The 18,956-nt window shown below is 38.9% G+C and overlaps 1 protein-coding gene across 2 annotated transcripts in view; it reads left to right on the plus strand.

Moving 5' to 3' along the window:
* The window catches only part of AKAP6 (A-kinase anchoring protein 6), a 330,076-nt gene that overhangs the window by 22,528 nt on the left and 288,592 nt on the right, over nt 1–18,956 (plus strand). The window lies entirely within an intron of this gene.

Below are 18,956 nucleotides of genomic sequence, written 5' to 3' on the forward strand. Positions count from 1 at the left end.
TAAAAGGTAACAATCTTAGTTACTTGGAAGAGGAAAACAAAGTGTTATTTGTAACACTGTAGCTATAACAGAGAACCAACATGGTGTAATAGTTTGAGCATAGGACTAGGACCTGGAGATTGGGGTTCAGTTCCCCACACAGGCATGAAGACTTCATGCTCTCAGCCACAGAAAGCCCCATAACAGGTTCCTTTTAGGATTGCCATAAGTCAGAAATGACTTGAAGGCACACAACAGTAACAAAGCTATAACAATTACCAATTATATTAGTTGGTCTAGAGATAAGCTTCCCATTTATTTTTATTGATATTTATTTAAGCTTATTTATTTAATTACTATGCCTACTAATATGTATGCAAATTATTTATTCCACACTTATGGTATTATTTCCATATGATGCCTTGTACCTCACTCTCAAGTACATCTCTATAGCCTCATTATCTCCCAAACAGCTGACCAAACAGTGTTCATGGACCAGAGATGTAGTTCTTTAGAAATCCAGGTTTTATCCTGTCTTTTGAACAACACCCCAAATGTAAAAATCAGACCAAAAAGGGTACCTGAGCAAACCTTATCCCCATCATTTCTTATCTGGTGCCAGGGTTCTTTGATTAAGTGCAAAGGTGTTTGTATGTGTGTTATACCTGTGAAAAAGTTGATGTACCAAAAAGCCAAGGTTGAGGTTAAAGGGCTTGTGAGAGAAATCATGGTTGTGTGTAACTGGGACCTTCATGTCATTGAGCAAGACAAGGAAGGGAGTACCAGCTCTGTCACTTGTCAGCCTTTTTGCTTATGACCACCACTAATAATAAATTTTATTTCTTACCCACCTCTCCCCATAGATAGAAGTGGGGAACAGCAACAATTAACACATAAGCAACATCAGTTAAAAAGACATCAGTTAAAACACACATCGATTTAAAAGGACCAATTAGCTGTACACATATTAAAACAATCCACATTTAAAATGTATCATTTAGAATTCACAGTTTTATGACAGCAGTGGTTCAGACCTAGAAGAAGTACTCTCTGTGGGCTGGCAAAGAGCCTTCCACAAGATCCAGCAGCGCAGAATCTGATAAACTCCTCCTGTGTGCTGGATATTCTGTTAAGAGGGATGATAAGAGACCTAATGGAACTAGCAGTGGCTGCAGCTAAAGATACATTTTGCCACTTCCCCTTAAGAACATTCCAGATCAGTTTGTTTAAAAATTGGATACAAAATTGGTAGTAGTCTTTCACTATCTCTTAATTTACGTATTTTTTAACTTATATCATGCCTTTCTCCTTGTGTGGGACCCAAAGTGGTACACAGTGCCTTAAAAACACAATACAATTTAAATTTCTTAATATAAAGGTTAAAGTACAATTAAACTAGCTAGTTTGAAAACACAAAGCAGCATTAAAAGGCATTTAAAATATGCTGAAATAAAAAGCACTACACTCTCCCCCACATTAAAAGCTTTATCTGCTATCACCAAATGCCTCTTTAAATAAAAATGTCTTCAGCTACCAGTGCAGAAAGCAGGGAGGGGGCCAGCTAAACCTTCTGTGGAAGGCACTTCCACAGCCTTGGAGCAACCATAGAGAAGGTTCCCTCTTGGGGCTTCACCAACCTCATCTGTGAAGGTGGTGGGACAGTTGAGGCTGTATCTGCACTGTAGAAATAATCCAGGTTGACACCACTTTAACTGCCATGGCTCAGTCTTAGGGAATTCTAGGACTTGTAGTTTGTTGTGGCACCAAAGCTCTCTGACAGAGGAGGCTAAATGTCTCATAAAACTACAGTTCCCAGGATTACATTGCACTGAGCTGTTAAAGTGGTGTCGACCTGGATTATTTCTGCAATATGAATCTAGGAGAAAGCTCTTTCCTGCATCTGCAGTACAAAACACATACATTACAGTTACAGCACTTTGGTACCACTTTAACTGCCATTCCACGCTATGGAATCTGGGATTTGTAATTAGGTGTGGTACTTGGAAGTCATGCTCAGTACTACTGAAATTTCTCTAGCAGCAACTTTTAAGTAACTGGCCAAACTACAAATCCCAGCATTCCATAGGATGCAGCCATGACAGTTAAAGTGATGTGAAACTGATATAACCTTTAGTGTAAAGATATGCTGCACTGTATAGCTATACTCCAAAGTTGCAGAGGCATTGCTTTGACAGTAAAGTCACAGAAGTAGCAATCCATATCAAAGCTGGCATTTTCCGCAGCACAAATGACTACTTGACAAGCCAGTGTTCAGAGTCCATGCATTTTTTTCGTGCCCAGAGCAGAATTATAGTCTTTCATCATTGAGGCTCACAGTATGTTGTTCTTTTATTATGATGCTTAGTGAAATGAATCCATACAATATGAAAGCATTAGATAGCATTTCCTCATCAAGAAAAAGGATTCCGTCTGATTTGTGACATAGGCCAGCCCTTGTTTGTCAGCAGTCACATGGAAGATGGCTTTAGATTTAGAACTAACTATGGAGAACCTAGCAGTTCTCAGACACCAATTAATACTTATAATTGAGAAGTGCCTGTCTACTGCATTCAGTGTTAACGAATATGAGGAAAACCTTGGTCAGTCAATGAATCTGTTATTATTTATAGGGCAAATGGAAAATATTAAGTTGAATCCTGGGCAAGATTAAATAAAAGAGTTGTATAAAAATGTTCACTGATCAAACAGTATGCAGTATGTTAAAACAGTATGCTTTTTACAATTCGGTATAGCAGATTCCCTCCAGAGGATGGATTTATCCTGTATGACAGAACCTTTTCTGTCCCCCAAGATCTTGAAACATAACAAACATAAACCCTTCAGTTGTTGAAAAATTATATAAGAATGCATTATGCATGTTCTGTATCTTTCTTAAAGCAGGAAATGAATAGCCTTTGAATATTTTCTTTCCCCACCCTCCTTCTCTTCAGTGGTCATATTTATATTCTGCAGCCTACATATTTTCTATGATGTTCATTCTCTGTCAGATTGCATAGATCTACAAAGGATGTGCCTTCAGGACAAATCCACTCCTGCCAGTCTGAATTTACATTTTGGATGCAGGATCTATTTTTACTGACTAGCTGTGGGCACCTCCATTAGAAATAATAATTCACTATGGCAGGCACCTCGTACCACATAAGGTGGCATTATGTCAACTTCAAACTGAGACTCTAGTATACAGGAAAATATGCACAATGTACCAACTATCTTGATGTTATAGATTCCCACATTCAGTAAAGGAGAGTGACTATTATGTAGCGCCCTACCTGTTTTTGTGGGTGCTGGAGCCTCCAAACACTCCCAAGCACTGACAGGAAAGCTGGGTCATGGTGGAAAATTTCACAGTCTTCTTTTAAAATAAGGCATGCAGTCTTGCTTTGCCAAATTTCTGGGGTATATGTGTGTGTGTGTTTGATGAACTTCAGGTTAGTTCCAGTTCAAACATGAAAAATACATTGTGTGTCACTTTTAGAGGGTCTGAGTGTGGTATGTTAAAGTGGACCCTTGGATCTGCTGAGCTTGCCCACTCTTTTCTAGGTGTTGCTTCATTTAGCCAAATTTGGGATATGTACCATTGGAATCATGAGCATCTATGAGCAGCATCTATGAAGGTGGCAGCTAGATGTTGCACAGGAAATAAAATTCTCATTTCAACAAATCTAGGTCAAATTGCCTGTTCAGTCTTGGAGTAATCCTGAGTAAGCCTTTTATCTATCTTCATATAATGAACAAATGGTTATATACATCCTGATGTGTGTTGATGTACACATCAGCATGTGTATTGCACAACAGAGCACCGTTAGCATGTTAAATTGGTCTTCTGAATGGTTTGGGACATGTCATGACTATTGTATTGTATTGTATTGTATTGTATTGTATTGTATTGTATTGTATTGTATTGTATGGTTTTTAAGAATCCACCTTGATTCCTTGAGAAAAGGCGGGCTATAAATATTATTATTATTATTATGTTTCAGCAAAATATATTTTTGTAGATAATTAAAGGTATAGTTTTGGTACATGACCAGACAGAACTGGTTTCCAATGTGTAAATCCACTAAAAAGGAATCTTATATAAAATGGTCATGCTAATCCAAAACAGTAATAAGTGTTGGACATAGCCATACCTACTTTGATTTCCAAAGTGATGGCAGATAATTCCTATCAAGAATCCACTAAAGCCAGGATGGATAACTTCAAATGATTTGGGGGCCAATTTTCTCTCCCCAGGAAACACCAGAGAGGCCCTCAATTTTTTGGCAGGCATGGTGGTTGAGAAAATAAAATCTGGAAGTGGCCAAAAGTCTATTTCTGGTTTCAGTTTGTTAGAGCTGGAGGGGATGTGTCCCCTTTCTCATGAAATCACCAACTCTTGAAACTTCTATAAACAGTAAACTGTATGTTTGGCTGAAACATTTTTCTCACCAGAGAACCCTGAATGGGATGGAGATGTCATACAGAGCCTAGGAGCTGCAAAAAAGGCCATGGGGTGACCTAGAGCCCAGCTCAAATTTATAATGTCTCTTTTACAGCCCATTTTCTTTGATGCATCTGAAACATTGCCATCATCACCACTGTATAGCCCTACTTTTGGAAAATAATAAGTGTGTATATTCTTTTCCAGAAGTTTGTTTGTGAGCTGCCTTGCATTTTATGTTGGGAAAAAGGTGGGACATAAATAAAATAAATGAATATGTTTGTGTTGAAAAAGCATTGGGTTAGATCCAGCTTTTAACAACATTCCTTGAGCAAATGTCATCTCAGAATGTTCTCAGTACAGGAAATTATGAGGTGATATTCACCAGTTCCTTTCTTGTTACAGAAAAATGTAACAAGAATGGGTTTGCTGTTGCCTCCCTCTGAGGCTGAGAGTGTGTGACTTGCCCAAGGTTACCCAGTGGGTTCCCATGCCTGAGCAGGGATTCAAATCCTGGTCTCCAGAGTTGTACAAGGCTACAAATATGTAGTATACTGTGAAATCGAAGGCTTTCATGGCCAGCATCTATAGTTTTTTGTGGGTTTTTCAGGCTATGTGGCCATGTTCTAGAAGAGTTTCTTCCTGGCGTCTCGCCAGCATCTGTGGCTGGCATCTCCAGAGAATGAATCTCTGAAGATGCCAGCCAAAGATGCTGGCGCAATGTCAGGAAGAAACTCTTCTAGAACATGGCCACATAGCCTGAAAAACACAAAAACCCCTATGTAGTATACTCTTACATTGGTAGGAGGTAGCTCACAATGGAACTTGGTCCCTATCAAGTGAATTTGGGATTAGAAACATAAAATACAATTCTGTGAATATGCATTTTAAAGTAACTCTGTGGGACTCAGTGTAAAGTAAAAGTGCAGTAAAAGTAAAGATAGCATCTATTCTTAGATGCTGTCACCCAATTGAATTCTTTGCAATGTGTCACAATTGTTAATGTCTTGTCACACAAATAGGTTTCCTGTTATATCTGTAGCTGTGAAGATATACAATGCCTTTATGGAACTGCCTTATTTTATATATGTCAAAGATGAAGCACATGTTTTCATTCCAGCATCAGTTCAAACTGGGTAAGCCATGCATGGATATGGCATTCTAATAGCACATTTTCCTTTTATATGTCCATCAACAACATTTGCAAGTACAATCTGAGCTATGTTATGTGTTGGACATCATAGAGAATTTAACAGTGTGGTTCATAACAATAACAAGCTAGGATACTCTGGGCTGCCATACACCAGTACAGACAGGATCCTTATCCTAGGGTTTTCTTGACAAGATTTATTCAGAGAAGGTTCTCCTTTACCTTTCCTGTAAGGCTGACAAAAAGTAACATGTCCAGTATCGATTCCACCTCAACATTAGGGGGAACTTCCTGATGGTAAGGGCTGTTTGACAGTGGAAGGCATTTCCTAAGAGAGTGGTGGAGTCTTCTTCTTTGGAGATCTTTAAATGGAGGCTGGATGGCCATCTGTCGGGTATGCTTTGATTGAGAGTTCCTGCATGGCAGAGGCTGGACTGGATGGCCCTTGTGGTCTTTTCCAACTCTATGATTCTATTATTCTGTCCAATGGGTTCTCTCAGAATCTTAGTCTAATGTTTAAAACAGTATATCAGGCTGGGTCTCTGGCACACCTGTACTGGAAATTAAAGACAGAGAGATTAGGAGTGGCAAGCTAAACAGTTATCCATTGTCTGAAGGGGTCTATTCATGCAGCAGTAGCAGGATGTAGTGATTCACCCACTGCTCAGATTATGGACTGTCTCTAAATAATAATAATAATAATAATAATAATAATAATAATAATAATTTATGCAGCAGTAGCAGGATGTGGTGATTCACCCACTGCTCAGATTATGGACTGTCTCTAAGCAAAGCCATGGGAAGACTTAAAATAAGGCAAGGGCCAGGAACCAAAGAGCAGTTTGTATGTGTGAATACATCCACTGTTTTCTTTGAACAGCTATGTTGCTGGTGTCTTCTGTATCATAAAAACTTTATCATGACACTTGTTTAATTTCCAAAGTTGTTTTCCAGGAAACATTGGAGAGTTGCTGTTAATAATATATTTTAAAAGGAAAGTCTAAAGCCTTGGTCTTATGGAAGAGAATCTTTGGATTCTGTTCAAAGAGACTGTGCAAGGGCTGGACCACATAGTCCTATAGAGGCTAATACTGCTATAAGAAGAGAGAATACAGTAAAGAGCTGGGGACAAGGGATGGTCATAAAAGTGAAAACAAAAGCCTATGCAACAGAATTTTCATTAAGAAATGAAAACCACAGATTTTCAGAAATGTTTGGATACTTATTTCATCACTATTACCATCTGTTTGGTAAGATCTGAATCCTAATGCTTCATTTAAGCTGATCTTCACAAATTAAGACCGTACAAGGTAGTGCCCATGATTACACAAACATTGTGTAAACATTTTTTGTATTGCTTTATACCATGAATGGGAATCATGTGGCCTGCAGCCTGCTAGATGTTACATGACTGGAGCTTCCAGCATTCTCCACCACTGGCTACGTTGGCTGGGTCTGTTGGGAGTTGTCGTTTGGTTGGTAACATGATTTCCATCTGCAGTTTATACCTATACCTTGCCTACAGAGTGGCCTGTGCTATGGTAACTCAGCTGTCATCTGGGGAAGCTTACAGCCATAATGAGTTTTGAATTTGCTAGGAGGAACCCTGAGCAAGAGAATGGGGGCATATTGGCAGTTTTCAGAGCTTGTTTGAAAGTAGTATGATTACATTTACTCACATTCACCCAGTACATTTCAATAGGGTTTCAGTGGCCCCTATTCATAAGCCCATATCAGTTGTAGTATCCTTTTCAGTACCAGTTTCCCGAGGGTCATAAATGGGAGGGTATTGTTGTCTTGCTTGTGGACTTCTCATAGGCAAGTGTTTGGTTAATGTGAGAACAGATGGATGAACTGGATGCAGCCTTGATATCATCTTCTCTTCTGAGGTGAGAATTCCTGAGTCATTTATCTCCAAATGGTCTTTCTGGCCAGGAATGATGATTACTCCAAAACATCAGGAAGGCATCTGGTCAGGAAAGGCTGCCTTAGATTTTCCTAGTATGAAGGTGAGAGTGGAGCAGTGCAACCTGAATGTCCACAACACAGGTCTCCATATGGCCACCCAAAGGAGGGTCTCATTGAGTACTGTGTAGCTTATTCTTATTGAAAAGTATACAGTCACAACCTAAATAACCAGATTCTGGAACTAGCTAATCTTTGTAAACCTCAGTAGACAACCTAGTACAGTGATGGCGAACCTATGGCACTTGTGCCAGAGGCGGCACTCAGATCCCTTTCTGTGGGCACACATGCTGTCATTCTAGCACAGAATTTGCCTGAGTTTATTACTAGAAAGCCAGAGGGACATGGCACTTTGCAACAAATAAGTGGGATCTGGGTTGCAGTTTGGGCACTCAGTCTGTAAAAGGTTCACCATCACTGACCTAGGAGTCCCCACTTAGTTCTTCAAGGAACCCAATACTTTGATGTTTTGAAATGTTAAATCTACAAGACTCTTGTACCTAAAGCAATTGTGCCCCTGTTACATGTGTGAAATAGATCACAAACATTTTCTGATCAGGATCACACAGTGCAGAACATAAAAGACTAACATTCGAAGGATGGTTAATATAGGTTTTTATGATAGTACTCCATTTCTTTCTTTGTTTATTTCTCTGACATTTTTGTTCCATTTTTTAAAAACTGATATCCATATGTGACTTGTGGTTTATGACAGAAACATTCAATTTATCAAAAAGATTATTATCAATTCACAAAACATTTGAAAGCTTTGCAATATAAAGCAATCTCACCAATGTCAATGGAAGAGATCTGGGAGATCTTTCAGTAGAAAACTGGTAGAAATGATTATGGGAACTTGCACTAAGAAAAAGTTAACATCCAGTGTCCAACATGACAGAAATAACTAGTAAGGTTCAACTTTCTGGTTTCTTTTACATTATTTTATTCATGACGGTGGTGACTTTGCGCCTTCCTCCTGGTCCCATCTGGATCTATGGAGGGATGCTTTAACAGAATATTTTGTTTCTCCTCATTTTCCTGAACAAAGGAGCAGAAAACTCCATACATTTATGGACCACAAGAAGTGTTGTGTATTGCTTTGTAATGAAGACAGTGACAGCTATAATGCTTTTTAACTGTCAATAAAATGCATGGAACAGAGCCATATGGCTGTAATGATACGAAGCATTAAATGTAATCAGGTCAAGTTAATTTCAAGTTAACATATGCCATAGCCCACAATTTTATGAAAATACATGAAGGGAATCACAGGATCATGGCCACTGAAAAAGGGTTGATGTTGTTGCAACTGCATCCACAACTCTAAAGAAAGTGGGAAAAGCTTTGTGAACATATTGTGCAAAACATGAAGATTCTAAACTAACTTGAGACATTCCAAACAAGTCTATTCTTCCATTTATTCAGTAAAAAAATCTTTATTATGAAATTTGTTGGATTATATAGAAATCCAGGGAATAAAAATTGAAGTAGATGCAACTCAGCAAATGTGGTAAAAATATGATGCTAATGAAAATGGGAAAAATTCCAGAACTAAACCAAATTCCTGTGGCTGATTATTATATCATTTAATGTCCTACAGTGAATGCAGTTTGACTCTAGCCATCCACTGTTTCCTTGTTTTAAATAACTGAAATTATATAGAAGACAGGGAAAATTAACTTGACCTGATTACATTTAATGCTTCGCATCATTAAAACCATATGGCTCTGTTCCACACATTATTGAAATAGCTTTAGTCTCATGCAGTAGAAAAAATGTATCTTTCTGTTTTGATATATTATATACCTCAGAGAAAAAGTGATATTTAAAACACATTCAGTTTTATCCCAGCTTTCTACCAAAAATTGTGCTTAAGGTTGCTAATAGATATCCCTAAAAGCAGTAGTATTTATCTATAGCATTTAATACCTCAGTTACATTTACACATTTTTATTTAAGGATCCTGTTTCAACCTAAATAATCTGATGTGTGCATAAAATTCTGAATAAGGATTTCCATTCTATTGGATAGACTGAGAAAGACCAATAAATCAGAGTCCATCCACAAATACAATACACCAGTTACTACACCCAACCATATTTCTACCCTTGTGCTATATAAAGGTCCACTCTTGGGAACAAAGTGGGATCATAGTTTTAGATATTTAGCATTATCTAGACTAGGGAGGGGGAATGCTTATATATCTGGGTTACCTCTATGTACAAGGTCTCCTGACTTTTTTTAAAAAAACTGAAGGTTGATAAGCAATCCAAGGGGAAGCTGCTAAAGAAGATGATGACTCCTTTGTGTGCATCTTACAGTTGTCAGATTGGATCCAGGGTGGGGCTCTTGTTACTTTAATTCTTAACAGCTATTGGTACAGGATGGGTATTATAAAGTTTCATCAGCCCAACATGAAGATACTTGTCTTACCTCCACAGCTACATCTGTCCCCTCCCAAAATGGCTATTGCCTTGCCAGTGGAGAGCAGAGGGGGCTTGGAGAGGAACCCAGTTCTGTTCTTGTCACCAGATGTACAGCAATAACATTACCTTCATTTGGTGCATCCAGTGACAGCCTCCCCTCCTCAATCCATTCTCCATCATCAGGCAATAGCTTTTTTGGGAGAGGATAGCTAGGGCTGAAAGTTGAGGTTTGGAAGTGTGGGAGGACAGGTACCTTTTTCTTGCTTGACTGAGCTTTACCCTACCTTAACTTGCACCAAGATCTATTAAGTATTAGGTGACAGGAGTCCTATCCCAACTCCAGTCTGTTCGTCCTACAAGATCCCTTTACATACTGATTTTCCAGACCGACAAAGCTAGGTCTCTGAATTCTATGTCAGTTATATTTATTCTTTGTAAAGTAACTTTCCAAGTTCTGAAAAGATATTGACATATGAGTTCTGAGGATTCCCCCTTCCAAAATGTTGTAGACGCTCCCCTTCACAGCATTTGAGAATTACATGTGTGGAATCTCAGAAAAATAATAATATCTCTCCCTTTTTGTATTTGCATCAGAGTCTTATCTCTATCTTTTGCCTTCAGTCCAGCCATTTCAAGGATTCCTTGTAAACAACATTATGGGACACATACATTTAAAAAGAGACTTAAGACCTTTCTTTTCCGTCAAGCTTTCCCCCATGTGCCTTGATATTTGCGGTCTCCCCCCTGATCTGTATCTTGTATCATTGATTATCAACTCAGCTGGTTGTGATATAGTTTTATGGTTTTTAACTGTGATTGAATTTTTATTGCTCAGTTTTAATGTTATGTATATATTGTGATGTCTCTTGGTTTATTGTATTTTGTATTCTTTGCTGTTCACCGCTTTAATCAGTATGGAAAAACGGTATAGAAATAATAATAATAATAATAATAATAATAATTATTTGGACATATATCAAATATTACCATAATCAATTTTGATAGGAAGATCTTCACTTCTTAGGCAGATAAAGTACAGGTAGGCAACTGTAGCAGTGTACTCTAAATACAGATCAATTTTATTTAGGCAGATACATTTTTATTGGTGATATGTGGATCATGAACTGCAATGCACAAAGCCTAGATAGTCAACTTGATTCTAAGTGGTGACAATCCCTCTTAGAAGGAAACTCCTCCTCTGCAATACTTAAAATCATGGAGTAATATTCTCATATTTTTGAAACACATACTTTCCTGGTTTGGGTGTTTATACCAGGAAAAGCAGGTAGTTTCATTATAATGAATCAGTGTCTTATCTCTATCTTTTAGTGATAGCACCCAGGCTAGAATACTCTTGTGGCAGTACACTTTAAAGACTTTGGCCTGAATCCTTTTGGGATCTTGCTTCTTCATAAGTGGACTGAGTCTGTGGGAATTAGCACTGGGCAGTTTCGTAATGTCACTATTGTTGCATTTGGCATAATGTAATCAAGAGTGGCATGAGAAGGGATGATGAAATGAAGTTACATGGCATTCTGTATCAAATTGTCCTTAACATTTAGGACCTAACATTTAAATATCACATCATTAGAAAGTGATAAATTATGTGGATAATTAGTTGTTAAGTAATACTGGTGTATTCTTGAGCAGCTACAAATTTGTCTTTGCTTCTCCCCATCCCACCCCTGTAGCTTTTCCAAATCACTGTGGTCCATTACAGACCGCCGCTTTGCGGCAGTCTGCCAGTGCTGCTGTTTGCTCCACGAGGGAGCTGCAGCAGCCAAACCGCGTGACTCCCTCGCAGAGCAAAAAAGAAGCTCCAAAATGGAGCTTTTTCCTGAGGCGCACTTATGACGCCGCGAGGCGTCAATGGCGCACTTGCGACGTCATAAGCGCAGCGCGACGTGCGGACGCACAGCATCCGCTACGTCAATATAGCGGCGGCCGTGTGGAACGGCCGCCGCCATATTATATGTATTCACTACGTACTAGGGTTAGGGGGGTGCGGAAGCACCGCCCCTTCCTAACCCTAATACGTAGTCAATATATATTTTATGGCGGTTTGTAACCCGCCTGTGTTTTACTGAGGACCCATTCACACTATGAAATAATCCAGTGTGAAACCTGGGTTATAACATGGGCATTCACACATACCCTAACTACATTTGCTGTAGGGGGCACCTCAAAACCCACGTGACCCACTTGTATTTTGTACCAGGTTGCCTACCTTGTCTTTTTCATAGCACTGCAATGATCTGGATCCGAAGAGAGCCAGATCACTCAGGATCATTTTGAATATGGAGCTTCCTCCATTTTCAAAACAATCTGGCACATCTTCCTCCTCACCTGCCTCTGCCATGCAGCCTCATCTCTATAGGCTTCTACTCCTGAGAAACAAGCATGGACTATGACACTGAAAAACTTTCTGCAAGGTAAACTTTCCCAAAACAGAATACACATTCTAAGATCTTTATTTATTACATCTGATTTAGTTCCTTTTGGTCATCTGCCTATTACCCAAGTGGGAGACAGGAACTATCTTTGAAGTGTGTGTATTTTATGACAACAGATTTCCCCTGCAACATACCACTAGGATATGGGAGAGAGCTCACGTTCAGTGTAATGGATTTTCTATCATTTCGAATCTTGTGTAAAGGTTCCATACATAGAGAAGGCTCTCCTCTTAAAAAAGACACTCTCTGCATCAAAAAACAACAGAAATGCAGAAAGAGGAGATGGTGCTGATATGTTCTATTGGTCTGTATGTTCATTCAATAATTTCTCAATATAGATGAACTACCTGCAGAATCAGTGTGGCGTAGTGGTTTGGGTGTTGAATTACACCTCTAGAGACCAGGGTTTGGTTCCCCAGTCAACCATGAAACCCACTGGATGACCTTGGGCAAGTCACATGTTCTCAACCTCAGAGGAAGGCAATGGCAAACCTCCTCTGAACAAATCTTGCCAATAAACCCCATGATCATTTCACTTTAAAGTCGCCATAAGTTGGAAAGGACTTGAAGGCACATGACAACAACCACCACCTGCAGAACACTAAGCATATTATTGAAATTAAGCACATGAGGAGGGGAGCGTGTTAAGACCTCACTCTCCTTCATCAGTTCTGTCACTCTTATAGAGAAGGTGAAAAATCCAAAGAGGAGTGCTTCAGGTATGCACAAAGACTTTCAGGGATCCTAATTGTGGCAAGAGCTCCCATATGTAGCAGAGGCTCCATTTCAGAACACCAGTTTCCACCCCTGGAAAGCAATGAGGAAGGAGATGGGATTAGTACATTCTTCTCCTTGCATATTTAATTTAACCACATCCCTGACATTTGAATAGGGGCTGTAGAAAAGTACTTCTTCACACAATTTATGGAATTCACTGTCAAAATGGCTACTAATTTAGTTGGCATCAACTATTTTAAATTTATTTGCATATCTAGAGAACATACATTTTAAATCTGCCCTCCACTTTAATCTGCTTTAATGAAGAGACAGAAAATCCTTGAAAGCCTGCACAGAGTTTGTGTCTGTGTGATGACCAAATCAAGGGGTTATCATGATATGGATTTTGTACCAAAACCAGAATTGATGTTTGTATAAAGTGTCTTGAGGAGTTTTCACTGCAGGCATGCTTAAGCTACTCTTCTAGTGCAGGGGTTCCCAATCTTTTTGACTCATGGAGCCCTTATTTCTATGGCAGAGCCCCTAACAGGGTTACCCTATTCTTACAAGTTAATGGTGTTTGGGAGTATATATAACAATATATTCTTATTTCTTAATTTCATTCCATTTTTATTTCTTTCATTTTCCTGGAGTGGTTGCAAAACACCTGGGAAGTGCGTGTGGCGCCCTAAGGACTTCTCAGTGCACAGGTTGGGAACCCCTGTTCTAGTGTCATTTTCTATATGTTTAATTCATGGTACTTACTCCCAGTTTATTAGGTATTGGTCTATAGTGTTAAAAGCTTAATATTCTAGGTGTCTTGAAACTTCCTATTGAAATATGTATGTAAATACAAATATAACGAAAAATAATTTCCCCCCAGCAGCAGACTTGTCCTTCAGCATATATATCAACCCAAAGACAGCATTTACTTGCTTTGCAGTGGAATGTGCATGTCAATAAATTACTTTCTGAGAATATAGTGGATGTTTTAATTATCAATGTCTGTATGATTGGATTTGGATGTTCTTTTCTGGCATCATAAACCATAGTATATGTAGCTAGGAAGTATATGAAGTATCTGGCCTGTATTCGCCTCCCCTCTCCTCATGCATTGTCTTCAACATATTTGTAGTTTATAATAATCAGGATTGCCCAGTTATATCCAAACCAGATGCAAAATCATGCCTATTGCTCTGGTTAGCTAACCAACATTAAATCAGGGCCTCACAGTTTGGAGTTAACAGAGAACTCTGGTTTAATGAAAACAAAGAACAAAGCATTGAGCCCAGTGTATAAGGAAGGAAGGAATAAGGGAGAAGCAGGTAAGTCTAATATTAGTTTCTAGCGTAATGAACTGTGTTCATAGTTTATGAAGCTGGCAAAGGATAGCCCAACCTAGCCTCTGTGTTACTGTATAATATTGTAGGTGAGATACACTCAACCCCTCTGTACCCACATATTCTGCATCTACAGATTCAACCACCTATTTAATTGAAAATATCCCCCCATTCCCAAAAGCAAACCTTTATTTTACTATTTTATATAAGGACACCATTTTATTACACCATTATATATAATGGGACTAGCACATCCAGGGATTTTGATATCCAAGGGTGGGGGGGAGGGTCCTGGAACCAAACCAAACCAAGGACCCACTGTAATGTTTTTTGAATGACTTATTGTCTGAAGAAAATTAATATTTTCTGCTCCCTTTCCACAAAGTTAATTAAGTTTTGTATTTTGGAAATTGAATGCAGTGGGGTTTGGATGCACCACGAATAAATAAGTAGTAGAGTGGGCCAGAACAAAAATAGCTTTCTTTGGTATCAGCTGTTACATAATATGATCTAGAAATCAACAAGACAGCATGTCTAATGAAATATTCCTTTCAACCTTGTTTTTTTTTTTAAAAAATTCAGCAAATGAAACCAGATTGACATCATGGTGGACAGATGGTTGACTAGTGCTTAAGGGTGATGTTAACAATTTGTGACAATTAGGGGGTAAAATTAAGAGTTGATTAGCATTTCCACTGTCTAGCAGATACAACACTGATCGATATTTGTTCTGCCTCCCCTTGTACCTTGACATGGTTAATGAATTTTTCTTTGGCCAATTACTGTGAGTGGATTGTAAACGGATGCATAGCTGAGTCAGCACAAGGTTCCTGAAAGCTTATACATTTCTACACAGGGTGACACAGTCACAGAAAGTTCCAGGGGAGTTCCCCAGACCATGTTAGTCTGTTGCAACAAAAAAGAACAAAGAGACTTGTGATATCTCAAAAGACTAACAAGTTTTATTTTGCACAGGCATTCATGAATTGCAGTCCACTCCAGATGCATCCGCAAAAGATTATGCCCAATTATGTTCTGTTAGTCTTTGCTACCAGACTCCAGGTTGTTTTTACTGACAAAGATCATGTAGTTTGCACGGACTGGTTGGCACATTGAGCAGAGCAGAAAATCAGGAGAAAGAGGTATAGATAAAGCAATAGTTATCTCTACTGCATTTCTGAAAGAGATGTGTGTGTGATTGGAGAATGATGCACACCACAAAAACTGTGAGAATGATGCACACCACAAAAACTGTGAGAATGAATCACACCACAAAAGGGCCACTCATTCAGTCATATCTAAACTTCCTGGAATACTTCTAGAGCACAGATGGTGCACCTTCCAATAAAGTGGGTATCATGTACACCGGAAGTTATGTGAAAGTTATTGTGGTGGGCAGGCCCATGTCTGGATTGGGCTTTATCATGCCAGACTGAAAGAATTACATCATGGTATGTGATACTGTATTTAGCTACTGGTATATATGATTAAAGGGTTGTAATGGAATCCTACTTTGCACATATAACCCTACAATGAAGTATGAACACCTAAGCATCATGGCGTAAAGTGTAAGAGGCCTCTACTAAAATTTTATATTGAACCTATGCATCCATTTAGAAAAGATGCCTCCTTAAATTTTTTTTAAAAAATTGCTGATTTCATTTTTAAATAGGCATGCATTTATATCTTGTATAATTCCATATTCAAGGGTGGAACAAGACATTTTTCATTGCAGAGGGCAGAAACAAAAATGGGGAGGGGCAGAAGATTGGGGCATCTGTGACTATAAAAGAAGTTTTTCAGGGGGGAGGTTAATAGATAATGACAAACGTATCTCTGTGACTCTGTAACTGAAAAAAAAAGCAGACCAAAGGGCATGCTGGGAAAGGCATTGGCTAGTAAGGTGGGGTTATGAAGGCTGACATGCAGAAGACAGAGCTCAGGTTTATAGCATCACCATGGCATCTTTGAAGAGCTTTGCGAAAATGATTGTCTGCAAACCAGTATGTTTTTTCCCCCTACACTAATATGATTGTGGCATCTTAGCAGCTTGGTGTTAAAAAGTCCCTAAATAACAGTGACTAGGAATTAAATGCATATTCTACAAGTCATCACATTATAATAATCGGAACTTTTAATAATGTCTAATGCACCATGACTTCTCTGCAGACTTACAGAGAAACTGTTCACTTATTTCTAAGTGTTCAGCAGAAGTTTTAAGTTACTGCTATGCCAGAAGTTGGGAGAGGGAGAGAAATAGAAGCAAAATATCATGGGTGGCAAAATTCTTATTAGGAGGCAATGTCTTCCTTTCACACACACACCTCATTGTATCTCTCATTCCAATCAAATCAAGGCTCACCAGGCTGTTGAAGCCTGTAGTGCAGGAATGGGCAAAGAATGACTCATGGGTGGCATGTGTCTCCTAGATTCTACTTTGTCAGCCCCTGAAACCCCACCGTCAGTCCACAAAAGACTCTCAACTGGCTCCCTCTTGAAAAGAAGTCAGCATGATTTCAGAGAAAACACTCCCACTGACACAACCCCTTGAAGTTCATGATATGTCCAAATATTGCTGTTTTCTTCTGTAGTCCTTCTCAAAATGACAATAGAGAGCCATGCAACAACATTTCCTTTTATAGAAGGAATACAGAGTAAAATATCTGGAAGTATTTTGGCTTACCTGGGTGTGTGTATGATCTACTGGGGGTGAGAATTGGGCCCCGCCTCACACACAGTTGCTCAGTCCTACTTTAGTCATAGAATCATAGAGCTGGAAGTGACCATTAGGGGCAACCAGTCCAGCCCCCTGCCATGCTGGAATACACTGTCAAAGCACTCCTAACATTTGGCCACCCAGCCTCTGTTTAAAAACATCCAAAAAATGAAACTCCACTACACTCTGAGACAGCATATTCCACTGCTGAACAGCTCTTACTGTCAGAAGTTCTTCCTAACGTACTGCATTATGTTACTTTTTATGTTGAAAGTCTTTGAGAAGGCACATTGGAGGATGTGCAAATTTTATATTTATTGTTGTGTGCCTTCAAGTCAGTTCTAATTTATGGCAACCCTAACGCAAGCCTATCATGGGGTTGTCTTGGCAATTTTCTTCAGATGGTGTTTGCCATTGCCATCTTCTGAGGCTGAGAGAGTGTGGCTTGCCTAAGGACACCCAATGGGTTTCTGTGGCTGAGTGGGGATTTGAACTCTGTTCTCCAGAGTCATAGTCCAATGCTCAAATCACTATGCCATGCTGGCCATTATAATATATGGCAATATAATTAAGTATTGGTGAGCACTACAATGAGCCCTTTGTTTCCATGGATTCTTTATTCACAGATTCAGCAATCAATGGCTTGAAAATAATTTTAAAATCTATATAAATTCCAAAAAGCAAACTTGGTTTTGCCATTTTATATAAAGGACACTATTTTACCTCCATTATTTTTCATGGGACGTTAGCATCCATGGATTTTGGCATCCACAGGGGGATCTTTGAATCAAACCTCAACATATACTAAGAGCCCACTTAACAATCTATTGGTTTACCCCAGCCCTTTTCATAGTTTTAAGGATGTGACTTGTGCTCTTTTCACTGTGGTATTACTGGTGTCTTTGATGTCAGTGGGATGCTGAATCCACTCTGAGTATTAAGAAACTGTCCAAGGTACTGAACCTATTTAGGGCCTGAGGTTAATTTACATCTGATAATGTGGATAATTTTATATATGATGTTTTTGGAATTGTTACAAGTGTTGTTGTGTGCCTTCAAGTTTTTTTTTCCATTTTATGGCAACCCTAAGGAAAACTTATCATGGGGTTTTCAGGGGCTGAGAGTGTGTGACTCACCCAAGGTCACCCAGTGAATTTTCATGGATGAGTGGGGAATCAAACCCTGGTCTCCAGAGTTCTGGTCCAATGCTCAAGCCACTATACCATGCTGGCTCTCAGTTATAAGTGATTTTAGTTTATCTTTGTAAGCCATTGTAAGTGAGATATGTGTTAAGTAAATCAAATATTCAGTTGCTATGCCCAACAAGAGTAGACCCACTGAACCATTTCATTTACACAGGTGTGGATTAACCATTAGCAATTGATTCAGTAATAATAATAATAATAATAATAATAATAATAGTTTATTTTTATCCCGCTTTTCCAACTTTGATCAAAGCGGCATACAGATTTAGATAAAAAATACATCAAGATAAAACAATTAAAACAGCATTTAAAAACAATCACAATAACAACAATAGGGTCAGCTGAGTGGGGGGAATCCACAACATTGCAAGGTCATTGACAGAGGGGGTAAAACATAAAATGACATCTCATGGGGGGAAGGCTTGGGAGAAGAAGGTATACTAACTGGACAGTCTACTCTAGCAATTGGATGTAGGCCAATTGGGCCAATAAAATAAATAATACAGAGTTGCTGTTTACTGTCAGACAAATGGCGAGTGAGTCAACAGAGGTCTGACTTAGGAG

Source organism: Sceloporus occidentalis, unplaced genomic scaffold, assembly GCF_023333645.1.
Source record: "Sceloporus occidentalis isolate IW3139 unplaced genomic scaffold, rSceOcc1.0.p SCAF_4, whole genome shotgun sequence".
In the NCBI taxonomy this organism is placed as follows: Eukaryota; Metazoa; Chordata; class Lepidosauria; order Squamata; family Phrynosomatidae; genus Sceloporus; species Sceloporus occidentalis.